This window comes from Heterodontus francisci, chromosome 6 (assembly GCF_036365525.1).
Source record: "Heterodontus francisci isolate sHetFra1 chromosome 6, sHetFra1.hap1, whole genome shotgun sequence".
NCBI lineage: Eukaryota > Metazoa > Chordata > Chondrichthyes > Heterodontiformes > Heterodontidae > Heterodontus > Heterodontus francisci.
The window spans coordinates 37,990,698-38,008,953 of record NC_090376.1 but is presented as its reverse complement, the minus strand read 5'-3'; the positions used below and the strand labels follow the sequence as shown (position 1 = coordinate 38,008,953).

General features: G+C 44.0%; 1 protein-coding gene across 5 annotated transcripts in view; it reads right to left on the bottom strand.

The window, feature by feature from the left end:
* stard13b (StAR related lipid transfer domain containing 13b) overlaps positions 1-18,256 on the bottom strand; it is a 617,921-nt gene that overhangs the window by 445,753 nt on the left and 153,912 nt on the right. Inside the window, exon 1 of one of the 5 annotated variants that reach the window (XM_068033492.1) lies at positions 3,320-3,382. The exons of the other annotated variants lie outside the window; for them this stretch is intronic. The gene's annotated coding sequence lies outside the window, so the exon portion shown is untranslated. Of the gene's footprint in view, positions 1-3,319; positions 3,383-18,256 lie in introns of those variants that run through there. 5 annotated transcript variants of the gene reach the window in all.

Below are 18,256 nucleotides of genomic sequence, written 5' to 3'. Positions count from 1 at the left end.
GAGTCATTTGTGGGGAGGACACTGGTAAGCTTTGAATTTTTATTTTAACATAATTTTATTCAAATTAATCAACTTTAATGTAAGATTAGATCAATTAATTAGCACACAACTAAGGCCAATTTGATAATTTACAATCAGTGTTCAATTAATCAAATCTAGGCGATAAAGTTAAAATTAAATAACAAGGTACAGTAATAACAAAGTTCTGAATTTTTCGTTAAATTAAAATCTAAGGTTTTCAGATAATAAGAGTTAAGTAAAACATTTCAGTTAACCTCCCTATAAAAGAAAATGACGTCTGCACCAGAGAAACAGCTGGATGGTGAGTAGCTGGTGAGTCTTTAGTTATTTAACTGGTAGGTTTAATAGTCTAATAAATAGAAGCATGGTAGGGCAGCTCAGTCGCATGGAGTGCACATCCTGTTGTGTAGGAACTCCAGGACACTTCTTGTGTACTGGATAACCACATGTGCAGGAAGTGTTGTCAGCTGCAGCAGCTTGAGCTGTAGGTTTCGGAGTTTGAGCAGCAACAGGAGTCACTGCGGTATATCCGTGAGGCTGAGAGTTTGGTGGATAGCACGTTTATAGATGTGGTTACCCTTCAACTTAAGGGTATACAAGCAGGGAGGGAATGGATGACCACCAGGTAGTCAAGGAAGACCAGGCAGGTAGTGCAGGAGTCCCCTTAGTGCATCTCACTCTCCAACCAGTGTTCAGTTCTGAGGAGGTAGTTGAGACGTTATATCGGCTAAACATTGATAAAGAGAGGCTATTAGCTCGGCTAGCTGCACTTAAAGTTGATAAGTCACCAGGACTGGATGCGATGCCTGTAGCCTCCCTGTCATCCAGTGATTTTCCCGGGGCGGGATAGGCTGATGACTGCCTTCACGCCTAGAGGCCAATTGAGGCCCTTAAGTGGCCTATTAATGGCCAATTAGGGCCTCTTCCCACTGCCGCTGGATTTTACCAGTAGTGGGAGGATCCTCTGCCGCATGGGGACAAGGCCTTGTAAAACAAGGCGCCCCCACCCCCAACCCCCTACGGAGGATCCCCACTGGGAACCAATTCACTCCCTGGGACACCCCCTCCCCCTATAGCGCAAGAACATCCCCCAGCACCCTCTCATTGGGGCCTTCTGGACTGGCCCCAGCGACCCTGCCTCACCTAACTCTTGTCCGGAGTTCTACAGCTGGGTCTGGGGCTGAGGCCTCTGCAGTACCGGCAGTGGCCACCGCTTACAGTGGTGCTGCCAATACTGAGCTGCCAGCCCTCTGATTGGCCGACAGCTCTTGGAGGCAGGATCCCCGTCCTTTTAAAGGGACGGGGATCCCGCCTCTTAAAACATTGACACAAAAAGACCGGAGGATCGGTCCAGGGGGCCGAGAAAATGCAGAGGCGGGGTCAACCCGCTTTTTCGGCCTGGCCTCCAGCACAAAATCCAGCCCCAGAAGTGCATTACCCATCATATTGGATCAGGCATCCAGGATGCAAAGAAGTTCATTTTAATATTGATATAAGAGTCCTATGCACATGGTATGACCGTTTCACAAAATTGGATTGCCCCATCACCTGACCTGCCAGATGATAAATCTGCCAAGTCAACAAGGCTCCTGCAGGAGCACTAACTAATGAGCTCATCCCTCCATACAAGTTAGTTGTTTTGGCTTGTTAGGCTGCTAGTCAACTTCTGGGCCTTTTTTGGCTATTTTTCTCTGTTCCATTACTTTGAGAGTTCTGGGAACAACTTTGCACTCGTGCTGGACGTCTTGGCTGCATTGCAAATAGTTTATTTAACTTATAAATGGTCAGTTAAGTCTGTCTTTGGGGCTGGAGGAGAAGGGCAGTACCAAAGAAGATAGCAGTCAGCAGGAGCAGCTGATAGAAGAGGAAGGAGCAGGATGCTGCATAGGAGGCCTAACTCAGAATGGGCCATCAGGGAACAACTTTCATAATGAAGAGCAATTTGTGAGGTACTTCATCAATGAGCTTGGTCACCTGCTGCGGCTACAGCTGGAGCTCCAAACCAGGACACAGACTGCAGTGCCCATGGCTGTCCAGGTCATCCTGGCCCTTAAGTTTATGCTACTGGGTTGTTCCACGCAGCAGTGACATCTCACTGTTTGCTGTTCACTGCTGCATCAACAAAGTGACCTACGTTCTCTACTCCAGGATGAACACCTGCGTCTGCTGTACTATGGAACAAACAAAGCAGAATGAGAGAACAGTACACTTCATCTGCATTGTATGCAAGTGAACATATACTGCACTCACATTATTCTGCCTGGCTTCCTCCTCAACAGAAAGGGATCCCACTCAGTCGGTGCAGAGCTAGTTTATGATCTCAGGCAATCCATAATGCATGTCTGTGCCCAGTAGCCTGGCAATAGCCATGATTCCTTGATCCTGCGCCAGTTCTCTGTGCAATCTCCTTTCTACCCAGACCATCAGGTCAGAGGCTGATTGCTTGGTGATAGAATCATAGAACGATAGAACGGGTACTGCACAGAAGGAGGCCATTCAACCCATTGTGTCTGTACTGGAACTCTGCAAGAGCAACTCACCTAGTCCCACACCGTGGCCTTTTCCCTGTAACCCTGCAAACCTTTTGTCTTCAGATAATAGTACAATTCTCTTTTGAAGGCCTCGAATGAATCTGCCTCCACCACACTGTCAGGCAGTGCATTCCAGATCCTCGCTGTGTAAAAAAGTTTTTCCTCATGTCGCCTCTGGCATGACATGGCTCATGCCTCCTGTCAGGAATCCACGCACAGATGCAGAGTATCTTATAATGAGAGCTGTGCTACCACAAGAATTCTCATTGAACAGATCATCATCGTGCTCCAAACAAAAGTTCTGCTGCCTGGAATATTCTGAAGGAGCTCGATCAGACAGCCCTGACCAGCTCTCCAAATTTCTTGCCGTAGGCTGCATACTGAACAATTTTGCTGCACAGCAGGATCAGCCCTGGCCACCACCTGGGTGGAAAGAAGAGATGTAGGGAGAACAGCATAGAAGAGAAAGAGCAGGATCAACCACCAGTCCATCCAACAGCCAGAACAATTAACAAGAAATGAATACAAGAACTATCCTCCTCTTGCTGATAAATCAACAGTCCCACAATCCTTACAACCACAGTCCTCACAATCACCATCTGTTTGCTTTCCTTGCCGTTCACTGATGTGGGGGGAACTCTGGAGGTGATTGAGAAAGGTGGGGCTGTACATGCGATATTAAGCAGGGCTCTGAAGGTGATGGTGGGGAGGGGAGCCCGGTGTAAGGAAGGCCCAAGGCTTCTAAAATTATATTTTTTAGCACTTACCTGCTGGGCTCTTCTGGCTCACGATCCCCTTCCTGCCAGGTGTTGTTGGATGGAAAAGCTATCACTGCTCTCCCCACCCAGGCCTCCAATTAAAATTGTAGATTGGGTTCCAATGATATAATCAGATCCAATCTGCATATTTACGGAAGGACCCCACTGCCTTCCTGTGGGTCTTCCGTTCTCCTGTGCGAAAGAGCAGGTTAACATCATGACATGGTAGGAAGGCAGCGAGTTTACAAGGTGGGAGGGGTAAGTGACTTTATTTTAACTACCCTCTAGGCCTGGTTTACACCAAATGAGGGGAGTTAAAATCGGGGCCATTGTTTATGCTCACATTGCAATTTCGCTACAAATTGCAAAGAGAGGAAATCTTCTACCAAAGTGATTAAACAGAATAAACTTTACACAGCAGAATTCTGAACAGCAGAATTGATATCCATGCGTAGCCAGAATTTGCAGTCATGCTCATCACAACATCCTGTAGTTTTCAAAACGAAAGACGCTACATAGCACAGTTAAGTTGAGACAAACATCATGCAGCCCAGATGTGCATATCTAATACTCACTGATACTGAACAAAAGCAGATGAGTTCAAATAACAGTTGAGGTTGAAACATGAACTTATGGCCTTCTACTTTGGAGATTAATGTTTTGCATTGCTTGGACTAGTGGACTGTAGCTTGATGTCTTTCTCATGACAGCTAAAGTATAGTTATAAATAAGAGCATTTTACTGATGATAACAGTACCATAATTCAGTCTAAACAACCAATCCAAAAGATGCGTTCCAGCTGTAGAAACCAAGGGTATTGACTGAGAAGCCACACAAGAAAAAAAACCTGCTCAAAGCAAAAGTTCAACCACTGGGGTTTGGACAGAGAATACACAGCTGTCAATATAGCTTGAATAAAGGGACTGAAAACAGACAGAGAATTTCCTAGTGTTCATTTCCGGGAAGAGCTTAAGTAAATACACTCCAGCTATGTTGCATGATCATTTAAATCTGCTGGCATCGCCATTTACCGCATATCAAAGCTCTGACTGGTTCCCTTAAATAAATTTCTTGGAAAATGCGATCTGTATTAAAAGTTATTTGTCCCTAAATTCACTTGTATATTCACTGTGCAGCATGATGCTGCGTGATGGAGCCATTAGCAATGTTTCCCCAGAATTGTGGAATGTGATATAGATGAAGAGTTCCATGCTCCAGGTCAAGGCTGAAGCTGCTGCCAGATTTCACATGACTCAAATATAGAAAGTCTTTTGATTTGCAGTTGCATATATAAGGGTTATGGGAAAAGTCAAAAAACATTAGGTTTTGCCCATTTTTGTTTAAACATATTAACAAAAATTAAATACATAATGACCTGAAAGTTTACATTCTGTGCAAATACAGATAGTTTTATTTTCCTGAGGTATATTTTTCCATTCACTAATCTTAGTGAAAATGTCAGAATCCGGACATAACACAGAAACTTGTTTTATACTCACACTGACTCTTTTGCTAACAACAAATGGAGGAAGATATACTCAACCACCTTTACACCATATAGAAAAGTACACTTTCTTCGTGTGAATTGCATTTTGCTGTCGATTTGCATTTTACATGCAGTAAAATGATAGTGACCTCATATAGGGTCGCTTTTTAAACAAATTATATCGTTAATTGGTTGACTATATCTTCAAGGAAGGAGTCAGCAAAATGCTATTGTAGTTTGTAAATATCTGTAAAATTTTTGGATTTTTTTTATCGAGAGGATTTCTTGGAACTGTCCTATCTAAAGTCATTTTATGAAAGCCCCAAACATATTTCAACAATTACTGAATGGACAATTCCTTAGGAAGCATTTAAATATTTGTGCATTAACGTATTTAAGATATAATACTCGAGGACATGCTAGTTTCCAGAGTCTTATTTCAGGGCCACAATGCCAGAATGAATGTTGCACCCAGTCTCAGACCCACCTCCACTATCAATCTGAAAACTCAATGCAGAAATGTACTCAAGGACTGTTTGTGCATGTAGAATCATAGAATTTCACAGCACAGAAGGACGCCATTCGGCCCATCATATCTGCGCCAGCTCTTTGAAAGAGCTATGCAATTAGTCCCACTCCCCTGCTCTTTCATAATAACATAAGAAATTGGAGCAGGAGTAGGCCATTCAGCCCCTCAAGCCTACCCTGCCATTCAATAAGATCATGGCTGATCTGTCCCAGCCCTCAACTCCTCTTTCGGGCCTGCTCCGCCTAACCCTCGACTCCCAGAGATTTCAAAAATCTATCTACCTCCTCCTTAAATACATTTAGTGACCTAGCCTCCACAACTCTCTGAGGCAGAGAATTCCAGAGATTCACCACCCTCTGAGAGAAGAAATTCCTTCACATCTCAGTTTTAAATGTGTGCCCCCTTAATCTGTAACTATGTCCCCTAGTTTGAGATTCCCCCACTAGTGGAAACATCTTCTCAACATCTACCCTGTCAAGCCCCCTTAAAATCTTATATGTTTCTATAAGATCACCTCTCATTCGTCTAAACTCTAATGAATAAAGGCCTAACCTGTTTAGCTGTTCTTGATAAGACAACCCCTTCATTCCAGGAATCAGCCTAGTGAACCTTTTCTGAACTGCCTCCAATGCTAGTATATCCTTCTTTAAATACGGGGACCAAACTGAACGCAATACTCCAGGTGTGGCCTCACCAACACCCTGTACAGTTGTAACAAGACTTCCCTATTTTTAAACTCAAACCCCCTAGCAATAAAGGCCAAAATTCCATTTGCCTTCCTAATTACTTGCTGCACCTGCATGCTAACCTTTTGTGTTTCATGCACAAGAACACCCAGATCCTTCTGTACCGCAGTATTTTGTAGTCTTTCTCCATCTAAATAATAATCTGCCTTTTTATTCTTCTTACCAAAGTGGATTACCTCACACTTTCCCACATTGAACACCATCTGCCAAGTTTTTGCCCACTCACCTGACCTATCTATATCCCTTTGCAGATTCTTTGAGTCCTCATCACAACATGCCTTCCCAACTATTTTTGTATCATCAGCAAATCTGGATACACTACACTCTGTCCCTTCCTCTAAGTCATTAATATAGATAGTAAATAGTTGAGGCCCGAGAGCCGATCCTTGTGGCACCCCACTAGTTACGGCTTTCCAACCTGGAAAAGACCCATTGATCCCAACTCTCTGCCTTCTGTGTGTTAGCCAGTCCTCAATCCATGCCAACACATTACTCCTAATGCCCTGAGTTCTTATTTTGTGCAATAACCTTTTATGTGGCACCTTATCAAACGCCTTCTGAAAATCCAAATACACTACATCTACTGGTCCCCCTTTATCCACTCTGCTTGTTACATCCTAAAAGAACTCTAACAAATTTGTCAAACATGATTTCCCTTTCATAAAACCATGTTGACTCTGTTTGATTGCATTATGTTTTTCTAAATGTCCTGATATTTCTTCCTAAATAATAGACTCTAGCATTTTCCCAATAACAGATGTTAAGCTAACTGGTCTGTAGTTTCCTGCTTTCTGTCTCCCTCCTTTTTTGAATAGGAGTGTCACATTAGCGGTTTTCCAATCCACTGGTACTCTACCAGAATCCAGTGAGTTTTGGTATATTATGACCAATGCAGCCACTCTGCAGCCACTTCTTTTAAAACCCTTGGATGCAGGCCATCAGGTCCTGGTGACTTGTCTGCCTTTAGTCCCATCAGTTTGTCCAGCACCTTTTCCCTCATGATAGAGCTTATTACAAGTTCCTCCCTCCCATTTATGCCTTGCTCATCTATTATTGTTGGGATGTTTATAATGTCCTCCACCATGAAGACCGATGCAAAATATTTGTTTAAATTATCTGCCATTTCCCTGTTATTAATTCCTCAGTCTCATCCTCTAAGGATCCCACACTTACTTTAGCTCTCTTCCTTTTAATATACCCATAGAAGCTCTTACTGTTTGTTTTTATATTTCTGCCAATTTACTCTCAATCAATTTTCTCCCTCTTTATTAGTTTTTTAGTCATCCGCTGCTGGTTTCTAAAAAATTCCCAATCCTCTGGCCTACCATTCGTTTTCGCCACATTGTACGCCTTTGTTTTTGATTTGATACACTCCTTAACTTCCTTTGTTATCCATCGTTCTCTTCCCCATAGCCCTGCAATTTTCTTCCCTAAAACTGTTTATCCAATTCCCTTTGAAAGTTACGATTAAATTTGTTTCCACCATCCTTTCAGGCAATGCATTCCAAATCATAATAGCTCGCTCCTCATCTCAGCTCTAGATCTTTAGCTTTAGATCGGTGCTCTCTAGCTACTGTCCCTTCTGCCACTGGAAAACAGAGATGTAGCTGCTGTATGGCAAAGAAACATTTTCTTGCTATTTAACGCATTTGTAAGCTTGATTGTCCCAGAAGTCAACATGAAGGTCAAGTACCAGTTCCGAAGAAGGGTCACTGACCCGAAACGTTAACTCTGCTTCTCTTTCCACAGATGTTGCCAGACCTGCTGAGTGAATCCAGCATTTCTTGTTTTTGTTTCAGATTTCCAGCATCCGCAGTATTTTGCTTTTATTTATATGAAGGTCAAGTAATTTGGCTAATTCTTTTATATACAAGTTAACCAGATGACAGACTCTGTGAGAGCCACTTTAACCCCTACAGGTTTCTCTTTATCATTTAGACAGCTCTTCCTTCCCTATTTATTCCTTTGTTCTGATACTGAGGTGGTTGGCAAATGACTGTAAATATAACCAATGCTGCCATTCTGTGACATTAATGTCAATAGTCCACCAGAGCAAGAAAGCTTGCTAGAAAGCTGCAACATCTGAATCCAGTCTGGTCAGTTGAATAATACATGTCAATGAAATGATTTTTGAACTCCTTTTGTAAAATGGAAATTTGTGCAGGCATTCAAAAACATTGCAGTGAAACCAGATCATTTACAACTTACAATGCAATCAGTTTGGTCCTTTACTTTCCTCGACTGTGTAATTGTGAAAAATTTAAATTAAACCATGTTGGAGGCCTGTGAAATTAGTTAACTTGTGGCAAGGATGTTCCCAACCACATATTTTCAAGCAATAATCTGAAAGAAATACGGTCACTATGTTTGCCAATATTTAACCGTGGAGAACCCTCTGGAAGAGTTCCAAAATGTCCTGCAGAAGAAGACATTTGTTTTCATTTGTTTGATTTTTCTTGGGTATGGCAAGCTGTGATAACTGTAGCTTGCTGCCCTTCCACAGTGCCTCTCTCTCCTCCTACAACAGGTAACAGTTGTGTGAGAACAGCAGCCTTCCATGAAAATTCCAGCATCACCATGCGCTTAAAATAAGAATGAATATTTTACCAGCTAATTCTTCTGCACAGCACCAAGTGTGCTACAAATGGCACACTCTACTTCACAGCAAGATGCTATGTCAGTAGGAGAAGCTATGTCTGTAGTGACTTTTTGAAGAACTTTCATATTAATCATTTTTTTTTAAATTAGGCATCGGGACAGGAGGTTCCATATTTTGAAATCACACATGCTCCCTACTTTTAAGCGAAACAATGTTAAAAAAGTAAAAATTAGGGATTTTTGCTCACTCTTCCAAAGGATTCACATACTCAAAGATAAAAGGTAAAAATTAGAAATTTAGGTATCTTTATGCAAATAATAAGCCTTTGGAATAAATTACTAGTGAAGACATTTGAATTTGCAGATCAATATTTTCTGTTTGGCAGAGTTAACATTCTTGAACTCAAACCATGCTATATGTATTATGTATTGTATTCGGTGCTTGGAGCAAGCTTTTCATCAAAAGCTCTACTCTACCTTCTGCCCTTCCTTCTCTTCTCTCCTATCCTCTCCTCTGTGCCTCTCTTCTCTCCTTTGTCCCCAGGCCATCCCTTGCTGCTCTCCCCCTTGTCTCCTCTCTATCTGCTCCCTTTCTACTTTCACCTTATTTTGTTATTAGGTGCTGCTTTTATTATATTTAAGACTTTTTCTTATTAGTCAGGGCAATCTATTTCAAGCTGTTACGCTTCTTTTCGGCAGTCTGGAGTGATATGATTTCAGAATATAAACTTTAAGTATCACCTTTTTATATAAGAGTCAGGACAGAAATAGGCTCTTAATTCTGTTTACATGCTGTGGTGCAATTATTCCTCTCCTCTAACTCATACTTTGTCTGAAGACTATACTTGGAGCCGGATTTTATTTTATTGAAGCTTGTCCACCGTTGGAGCCAGGGCAGCTGGCCACATACAATGCAGCGGCGGCCGGCCAATTTAGAGCAATGAAGTGAGGGGGCCGACCAATTCTGTGGTCACTGGTGAGGGCAGAGGCAGAGATGCTGGCGTCAGCTGATGCCGCGACTGGTGCTGGTGCCATTTTTAAAAGGCTGCCCAACCAGCATTCAATCTTGCTGTGTGCACTGAGGGGATTGGCAGAGTTCTGAATGGCTGCAGTGTGAGGGCTGACAGTAGACCCTGGGTGGCCCCATACTTCGGTGATGCCTCAGGCTGGCAAGGAAATGTGGGACATACTATTCCCTAGGGACGGGAGGAGATAATCAGGAAGCCTGACCAAGCAAGCCTGGCTGCAGATAGTGGAAAAGGTCTGCAGCCATGCGGTCACATCAAGGACCTGAATTCAGTGCCACAAGTGGCTCAATGACCTATCCAGGCAGTGAAAGTGAGTACCTCTTAAAGCCTTCAGCTCTTAGATCTTGCATCTGGAATAGCACAAGGGTGCGTTGGGTGGAGAGGGGTTGCCCATCCAGACTTGGGCACAGGGTTGGGGAATGCAGACAAACTGCCTGAGGCATGGTGAAATCATCCTGAAAGGAGGCTGTTTGTCATTGCAGACCTTCACAAGGTCCCTGAAAAGGGGTTAGATGCAGGAGGCATCTGTGTGCCCCTATTAGTAACCGATGGACAAACACCAGCACACAGATGAAAGGTCACTGACCTGAAACGTTAACTTTGCTTCTCTCTCCACAGATGCTACCAGACCTGCTGAATATTTTCCAGCACTTTTGTTTTAATACCAGCAAACGTCTTGGGATTGTTCTCGCTGTGGGGACCAACAGCATTCATCCATGTGTCTGCAGGAGAAGATTGCACACAATCGCAGAGAGCAGGCCAAGACTGGTTCCCCATGTCCTGACCCTGATGGAGGAAGAGGCCATGTAGCTGGCTGAGCCCAGAATGGAAGAAGTGTTGTGGATGGAACCCTCCCAAGACAGTAAATATTGTCGTCATGGGGCACAAGGGTGCATCTGCAGCTATGGAGCCATGCTGCTCATCTGGTACCCGATGCCGACAGGGATCTCCAAAGTAAGGGTGTGTGATATGTCGGGAGGGGAGGCCTTAACCCTTCAATGTCTCTGTCTTTTCATGCAGGTGACGCAGTACCTACTCGCAGAGCCTGCGAGACTATGGGAAAGCCTGCCACCTCTGAGGGGGAGGAAGGAGCCTCAGAGGGTCCAGAGTCACCTCATACCCCTGCACCCTCCACCAACACAGAAACTCGCACTTCAGTGGGTATGTGCTTGCAGTTAGATTCGGGCACACGACCTGGTGAGTATAGCACACACGCATCTGAGCACCTGACGGAAGCTGTGACAGTCTAGGTCTCTGACAATTGGAAAACTGTGGGATGCCAGGCCTATTCTGAACCCTAGACTTTTTCTCATGACATGCCTCTGGTGTCATCAGCTTCATGGGAAATGCTGCAGCTGCCCCCACTCCTCAGACAATTCCTATGCCCTCCCTTCTATACCGTGCCTGGTAGTCGATGTTGCCTCTCCCGATGCCCTCCCTTCTCCACCCTGCCTGGTAGTCGATGTTGCCTTTCCCAATGCCCTCCCTTCTCCACCCTGCCTGGTAGTCGATGTTGCCTCTCCCGATGCCCTCCCTTCTCCACCCTGCCTGGTAGTTGATGTTGCCTCTCCCGATGCCCTCCCTTCTCCACCCTGCCTGGTAGTCGATGTTGCCTTTCCCGATGCCCTCTCTTCACCCTGCCTGGTAGTCGATGTTGCCTTTCCCAATGCCCTCCCTTCTTCACCCTGCCTGGTAGTCGATGTTGCCTCTCCCGATGTCCTCCCTTCTCCACCCTGCCTGGTAGTCGATGTTGCCTCTCCCGATGCCCTCCCTTCTCCACCCTGCCTGGTAGTTGATGTTGCCTCTCCCGATGCCCTCCCTTCTCCACCCTGCCTGGTAGTCGATGTTGCCTTTCCCGATGCCCTCTCTTCTCCACCCTGCCTGGTAGTCGATGTTGCCTTTCCCAATGCCCTCCCTTCTCCACCCTGCCTGGTAGTCGATGTTGCCTCTCCCGATGCCCTCTCTTCTCCACCCTGCCTGGTAGTCGATGTTGCCTCTCCCGATGCCCTCTCTTCTCCACCCTGCCTGGTAGTCGATGTTGCCTCTCCCGATGCCCTCTCTTCTCCACCCTGCCTGGTAGTTGATGTTGCCTTTCCCAATGCCCTCCCTTCTCCACCCTACCTGGTAGTCGATGTTGCCTCTCCCAATGCCCTCCCTTCTCCACCCTACTTGGTAGTCAATGTTGCCTCTCCCGATGTCCTCCCTTCTCCACCCTACCCGGAAGTCGATGTTGCCTCTCCCAATGCCCTCCCTTGTCCACCCTGCTTGGTAGTCGATGTTGCCTCTCCCAATGGCCTCCCTTTTCAGCCAGCAATAAGCTCTCACTTCTTTATTGCCTCCTTCAACCAGGCGAGCCTCTGAAGCCCCGTGAATCCCATGCGTGGTTAATAAAATTTAAAACCACAAGTAAAATTGCTGTCAATAGTCCTCTTGAATATCTTAATTGCCAGTGCACCACATCACCCTCTGATCTCCACACTCCATGTTTTCTGCCATGGACAAAATTGGGATGGCATTTTATGCCACCCCCCACCCTGCCTCCATCCCCATCCCAGTCCACAGAAAATTCAGCTTTTAGTCTTGACCCTTCGGGGGCTAATTCTAACTTCTACTGCTTGCAAAAAATGAGTAACAGCAAATCGGCAGCCTGCTTTTACGTCTCTTCAAATTTTCCATTGCCACAGAGATTGACTAGTTATAAACAAAAATTGTTTGACTTTTGCCCTTTTGACCTTTACTGAAGTATGGCAATTTATACAATATTCAATCAATAATAGAGGATATCTAATTTAATTTTAAAAAATATTGTACATATTTCATAGTAAAAGTCATGCTATATAATTCAGTATGTTTATCATTTTGTCAAGACATCCATAGGACAAATATCTAAGACAATACCAATGGCATTCCTATTATTAATCTGTATTTGTTGCTCTGTTTATTACTTTGTCCATGTCTAGTCTATACTTTGCCTTTGTTAAGTGGCTTGAATTATTACTCTGCTTACGTCTAGTCCCTGTCATTGTTAATTTGTGTCTAGTGCCTCCCATTATTAATTCACACATACTTTGTTCTAAATAAAACGTGCGCTTTTAACTTGCAATGACAGGTGATGAAATATACACCAGAAATAGCTGGATTGATATTTTCATCCTGCAATGATCCTCTTCTCACATATTTTACAAATTAATTTTGCAAATGACATTAACAGACTGAATTTCAGTTCGAGAACTATTTCAGTAAACTTTACATATATATTTACCAAAAGACAGGAACAATCCTCACTGAGACTCAGCTGTGATGGTGGGAAGATCAATTTCCTTATTTCTTTGGAAGAGCCGAAACAAAAAGGGATATTGTTTCTTAACTTGCAGATGGTGGTTAAGAAATGAAAAAATCACCTCTGTTAAAGTTAAAAGGAGGATGGTTTCTAATCTCTGCCAAATTCCCAGAAGAAAATACCAGTGACCAAAGCAGCTTGCAGTATCTCAGGGGATAAAGTACAAAGAAATGGTTATTCCTTCATTTGTCATTTCGAGGACCAATGCCAACAGCTGGGTTTGTGTGGGCTCAAAAGTCTAGAAGTTCCTTTGAAATGTTCCTAAAACACCAATCTCATTCAATAGTCTGTCTTCACAAATTTCATGTGTGAGAATAAAACTTATCAACCATTCATTATTCTTACAGAGAAATCAAATGTTTCTGCTTATTAGTATGAAAGCCTACCGAATTCCACAGAAGGGAGCATTTATTATTTTGTATTTTTGAGGGATACAATTGAACGTCTTGTACTGGACTGGCAGTAATCATGGCACTGAACGTGTTGCCCTGGGGCCTATCTTCAAAGAAAATTCCAGATTCCAAGCAATTTACATTTAATACACGGAACAGTTCTCCAATATTTACCCAAATGCCTGCTTTCCTTTCTTTTACCAAACATTTTATCTCCATAATAATAATTTCAACATGGATGCCCTATAATTGGTGCTTCTCTGGGAACAGTGAGGAAAATGAAGAGGGAGAGGAAGTCAAACTCAAGCTCAACAGATTGTTTCTGCAAAGATCTCCTGGCCCATGTTCCTATGCCATAACCCCCTTAAGCTTGCTGCCTTTTTATACAAACATAGGAATTAGGAGCTGAAGTAAGCCATTCGGCCCCTCGAGCCTGCTCTGCCATTCAATAAGATCATGGCTGATCTGTTTGTGTTTCAAATTCCACACTCACATCTACCCCTGATACCCCTTGATACCCTTGCCTAACAAGAATCTATCTACCTCTGCCTTAAAAATATTCAACGTTCCTGCCTCCAGTGAGTTCCAAAGTTGAACAACCCTCTGAGAGAAAAAAATTCTCCTCACCTCTGTCCTAGAAGGGAAACACCTAATTTTAAAACAGTGCCCCCTAGTTCTGGACTCATCCACAAGCGGAAACATCCTTGCCACATCCACCTTGTCAAGACCGTTCAGGATCTTATAAACTTCAAACAAGTCTCCCCTCACTCTTCTAAACTCCAGTGAAAACAAGCTCAGACTGTCCAACCTTTCCTCATAAGACAACCCGGTCATTCCAAGCATCAATCTAGTAAACCTCCTCTGAACCGCCTCCAAAGAATTTACATCCTTCCTTAAATAAGGAGACCGAAACTGTACACCGTATTCAAGATGTGGTTTCACCAATGCCCTGTATAATTGAAGCATAACATCCTTACTTTTATTTTCAATTCCTCTCGTAATAAAGATTGCATTCCATTAGCCTTCTTTGTTACTTGCTGTACCTGCATACTAGCTTTTTGTGACTCGTGCACTAGAACACCTAGATCCCTCTGCACCTCAGAATTTTGCAGTTGTTCTCCGTTTAAGTAATACTCTGATTTTTTATTCTACTTGCCAAAGTGAACAAATTCCCATTTTCCCACATTATACTCCATCTGCCAGATTTTTGCCCACTCACTCAACCTACATCAGTCTGCAACCTCATGTCCTCTTCACAATATACTTTCCTACCTATCTTTGTGTCATCTGCAAATTTAGCTACCATGTCATCGCTTCCCTCATCTAAGTCATTGATATAAATTGCAAAAAGTTGAGGCCCCAGCACAGACCCTGGGGGACTCCACTCATCACATCCTGCCAATCAGAAAAGGACCCATTTATGCATACTCTCTGTTTTCTACCAGCCAGCCAATCTTCAATCCATGCTAATATGTTACCCCCTACGCCATTAGCTTCTATTTTGCGCAATAACCATTTTGTGGCACCTTGTCAAATGTCTTCTGGAAATCCAAGTACAGTACGTCAACAGGCTCCCCTTTATCCACAGCGCATGTCACTGCTTCAAATAACTCCAACATATTGGTTAAACATGATTTCCCTTTCACAAAACCATGCTGACTATTCCCGATTACCTTGAGTTTTTCTAAGTGCCCAGCTACAACTTCCTGAGTGATCAATTGTAACACCTTCCCGACGACAGACATCAAGCTAACTGGCCTATAGTTACCTGTTTTCTGCCTCCCCCACTTCTTGAATAGAGGGGTTATATTAACTACTTTCCAGTCTGATGTAACCTTTCTAGAATCTTGCGAATTTTGAAAAATTAACACCAACGCATCTATTACCTCATTAGCCACCTCTTTTAAGACCCTAAGATGAAGTCCATCAGGACCCAGGGACTTGTCAATCAGCAGCTCCATCAGTTTGCTCAGTACCGCGTCCCTGGTGATTGTAATTTCACCAAGTTCCACCCTTCTTTCCAGCTCCTGATTTACAACTATTGCCAGAATGTTTTTTGTATCCTCGATAGTGAAGACAGAAGCAAAATATTTGTTCATTTCAGCAGCCATTTCCTTATTATCTATTATTAGCTCCCCATCCTCACTCTCTGGAGGACCAACACTCACTTTACTTTTTTATTTTTCAAATACTTGTAGAAACTCTAGCTATCCATTTTTACATTTCTAGCTAGCTTCCTCTCATACTCTAATTTCTTTCTCCTGTGTAACCTTTCAGTCATTCTTTGCTGTTCTTGATATCTTGACCAATCATCTGAACTGCTACTCATCTTTTCACAATTGTATGCCTTTTCCTTAAGTTAGATGCTTTCCTTAACTTCTTTCGTTAATCACGGATGGTGGGCCCACCCCTTAGAATTTTTCTTTATACTAAGAATATACTTATTCAGAGTATTCTGAAATATCCCCTTAAATGTCTGCCACTGCTTCCCTACTGATCTATCTCCAAGCCTAGTAACCCAGTTCACTTCAGCTAGCTCAGCTTTCATGCCCACATAGTTGCCCTTATTCATGTTAAAATACTAGTTTTAGACCCACTCTTCTCTCTTTCAAACTGGATGTAAAATTCAATCATATTATAGTCGCTGCTTCCTAGAGATGCCTTTACTCTGAGGTCATTAATTAATCCTGTCACATTACACAATACCAAATCTAATATAACCTGATCTCTGGTTGATTCCAGAATATGCTGCTCTTAGAAATTATCTTGAAAGCATTCTATGAACTCCTCTTCCAAACTACTATTGTCAATCTGATTTTTCCAGTTTATATGTAGATTAAAATCACCCATGATTATTGCCGTTCCTTTATCACAAGAACCCAGTATTTCTTCTTGTATAGTTAATCAAGAGTGCCAAGCCTGCTATACTCTCAGCACTACATGAACTGCTATGCCTGTGCTGGGACGAGGGAGCAGTACCCCAGGACATGCGCGATGCCAATATCATCACCCTCTATAAAAACAAAGGTGACCGCGGTGACTGCAACAACTACCGTGGAATCTCCCTACTCAGCATAGTGGGGAAAGTCTTTGCTCGAGTCGCTCTAAACAGGCTCCAGAAGCTGGCCGAGCGCGTCTACCCTGAGGCACAGTGTGGCTTTCGTGCAGAGAGATCGACTGTTGACATGCTGTTCTCCCTTCGTCAGATACAGGAGAAATGCCGTGAACAACAGATGCCCCTCTACATTGCTTTCATTGATCTCACCAAAGCCTTTGACCTCGTCAGCAGACGTGGTCTCTTCAGACTACTAGAAAAGATTGGATGCCCACCAAAGCTACTAGGTATCATCACCTCATTCCATGACAATATGAAAGGCACAATTCAACATGGTGGCTCCTCATCAGAGCCCTTTCCTATCCTGAGTGGCGTGAAACAGGGCTGTGTTCTCGCACCCACTCTTTTTGGGATTTTCTTCTCCCTGCTGCTTTCACATGCGTTCAAGTCCTCTGAAGAAGGAATTTTCCTCCACACAAGATCAGGGGGCAGGTTGTTCAACCTTGCCCGTCTAAGAGCGAAGTCCAAAGTACGGAAAGTCCTCATCAGGGAACTCCTCTTTGCTGACGATGCTGCTTTAACATCTCACACTGAAGAGTGCCTGCAGAGTCTCATCGAAAGGTTTGCGGCTGCCTGCAATGAATTTGGCCTAACCATCAGCCTCAAGAAAACGAACATCATGGGGCAGGAGGTCAGAAATGCTCCATCCATCAATATTGGCGACCACGCTCTGGAAGTGGTTCAAGAGTTCACCTACCTAGGCTCAACTATCACCAGTAACCTGTCTCTAGATGCAGAAATCAACAAGCGCATGGGAAAGGCTTCCACTGCTATGTCCAGACTGGCCAAGAGAGTGTGGGAAAATGGCGCACTGACACGGAACACAAAAGTCCGAGGGTATCAGGCCTGTGCCCTCAGTACCTTGCTATATGGCAGTGAGGCCTGGACAACGTATGTCAGCCAAGAGCGACGTCTCAATTCATTCCATCTTCGCTGCCTCTGGAGAATGCTTGGCATCAGGTGGCAGGACTGTATCTCCGACACAGAAGTCCTCGAGGCGGCCAACATCTCCAGCTTATACACACTACTGAGTCAGCGGCGCTTGAGATGGCTTGGCCATGTGAGCCACATGGAAGATGGCAGGATCCCCAAAGACACATTGTACAGCGAGCTTGCCACTGGTATCAGGCCCACCGGCCGTCCATGTCTCCGCTTTAAAGACGTCTGCAAACGCGACATGAAATCCTGTGACATTGATCACAAGTCGTGGGAGTCAGTTGCCAGCGTTCGCCAGAGCTGGAGGGCAGCCATAAAGACGGGGCTAAAGTGTGGCGAGTCGAAGAGACTTAGTAGTTGGCAGGAAAAAAGACAGAGGCGCAAGGGGAGAGCCAACTGTGTAACAGCCCTGACAAACAAATTTCTCTGCAGCACCTGTGGAAGAGTCTGTCACTCTAGAATTGGCCTTTGTAGCCACTCCAGGCGCTGCTTCACAAACCACTGACCACCTCCAGGCGCTTATCCATTGTCTCTCGAGATAAGGAGGCCAAAGAAGAACTTCTTCCTACATTGTGATTACTGTTCAGGGGCCTGTAGACCACACCCACTAGTGACTTCTTTCCCCTACTATTCCTCATCTCCACCCAAACTGATTCTACATCCTGATATCCTGAACCAAGGTCATTTCTAACTATTGTACAATGCCATCCTTGATTAACAGTGCTATCCCTCAACCTTTACCTCTCTTCCTATTCTTCTTGAAGGTCATATATCCC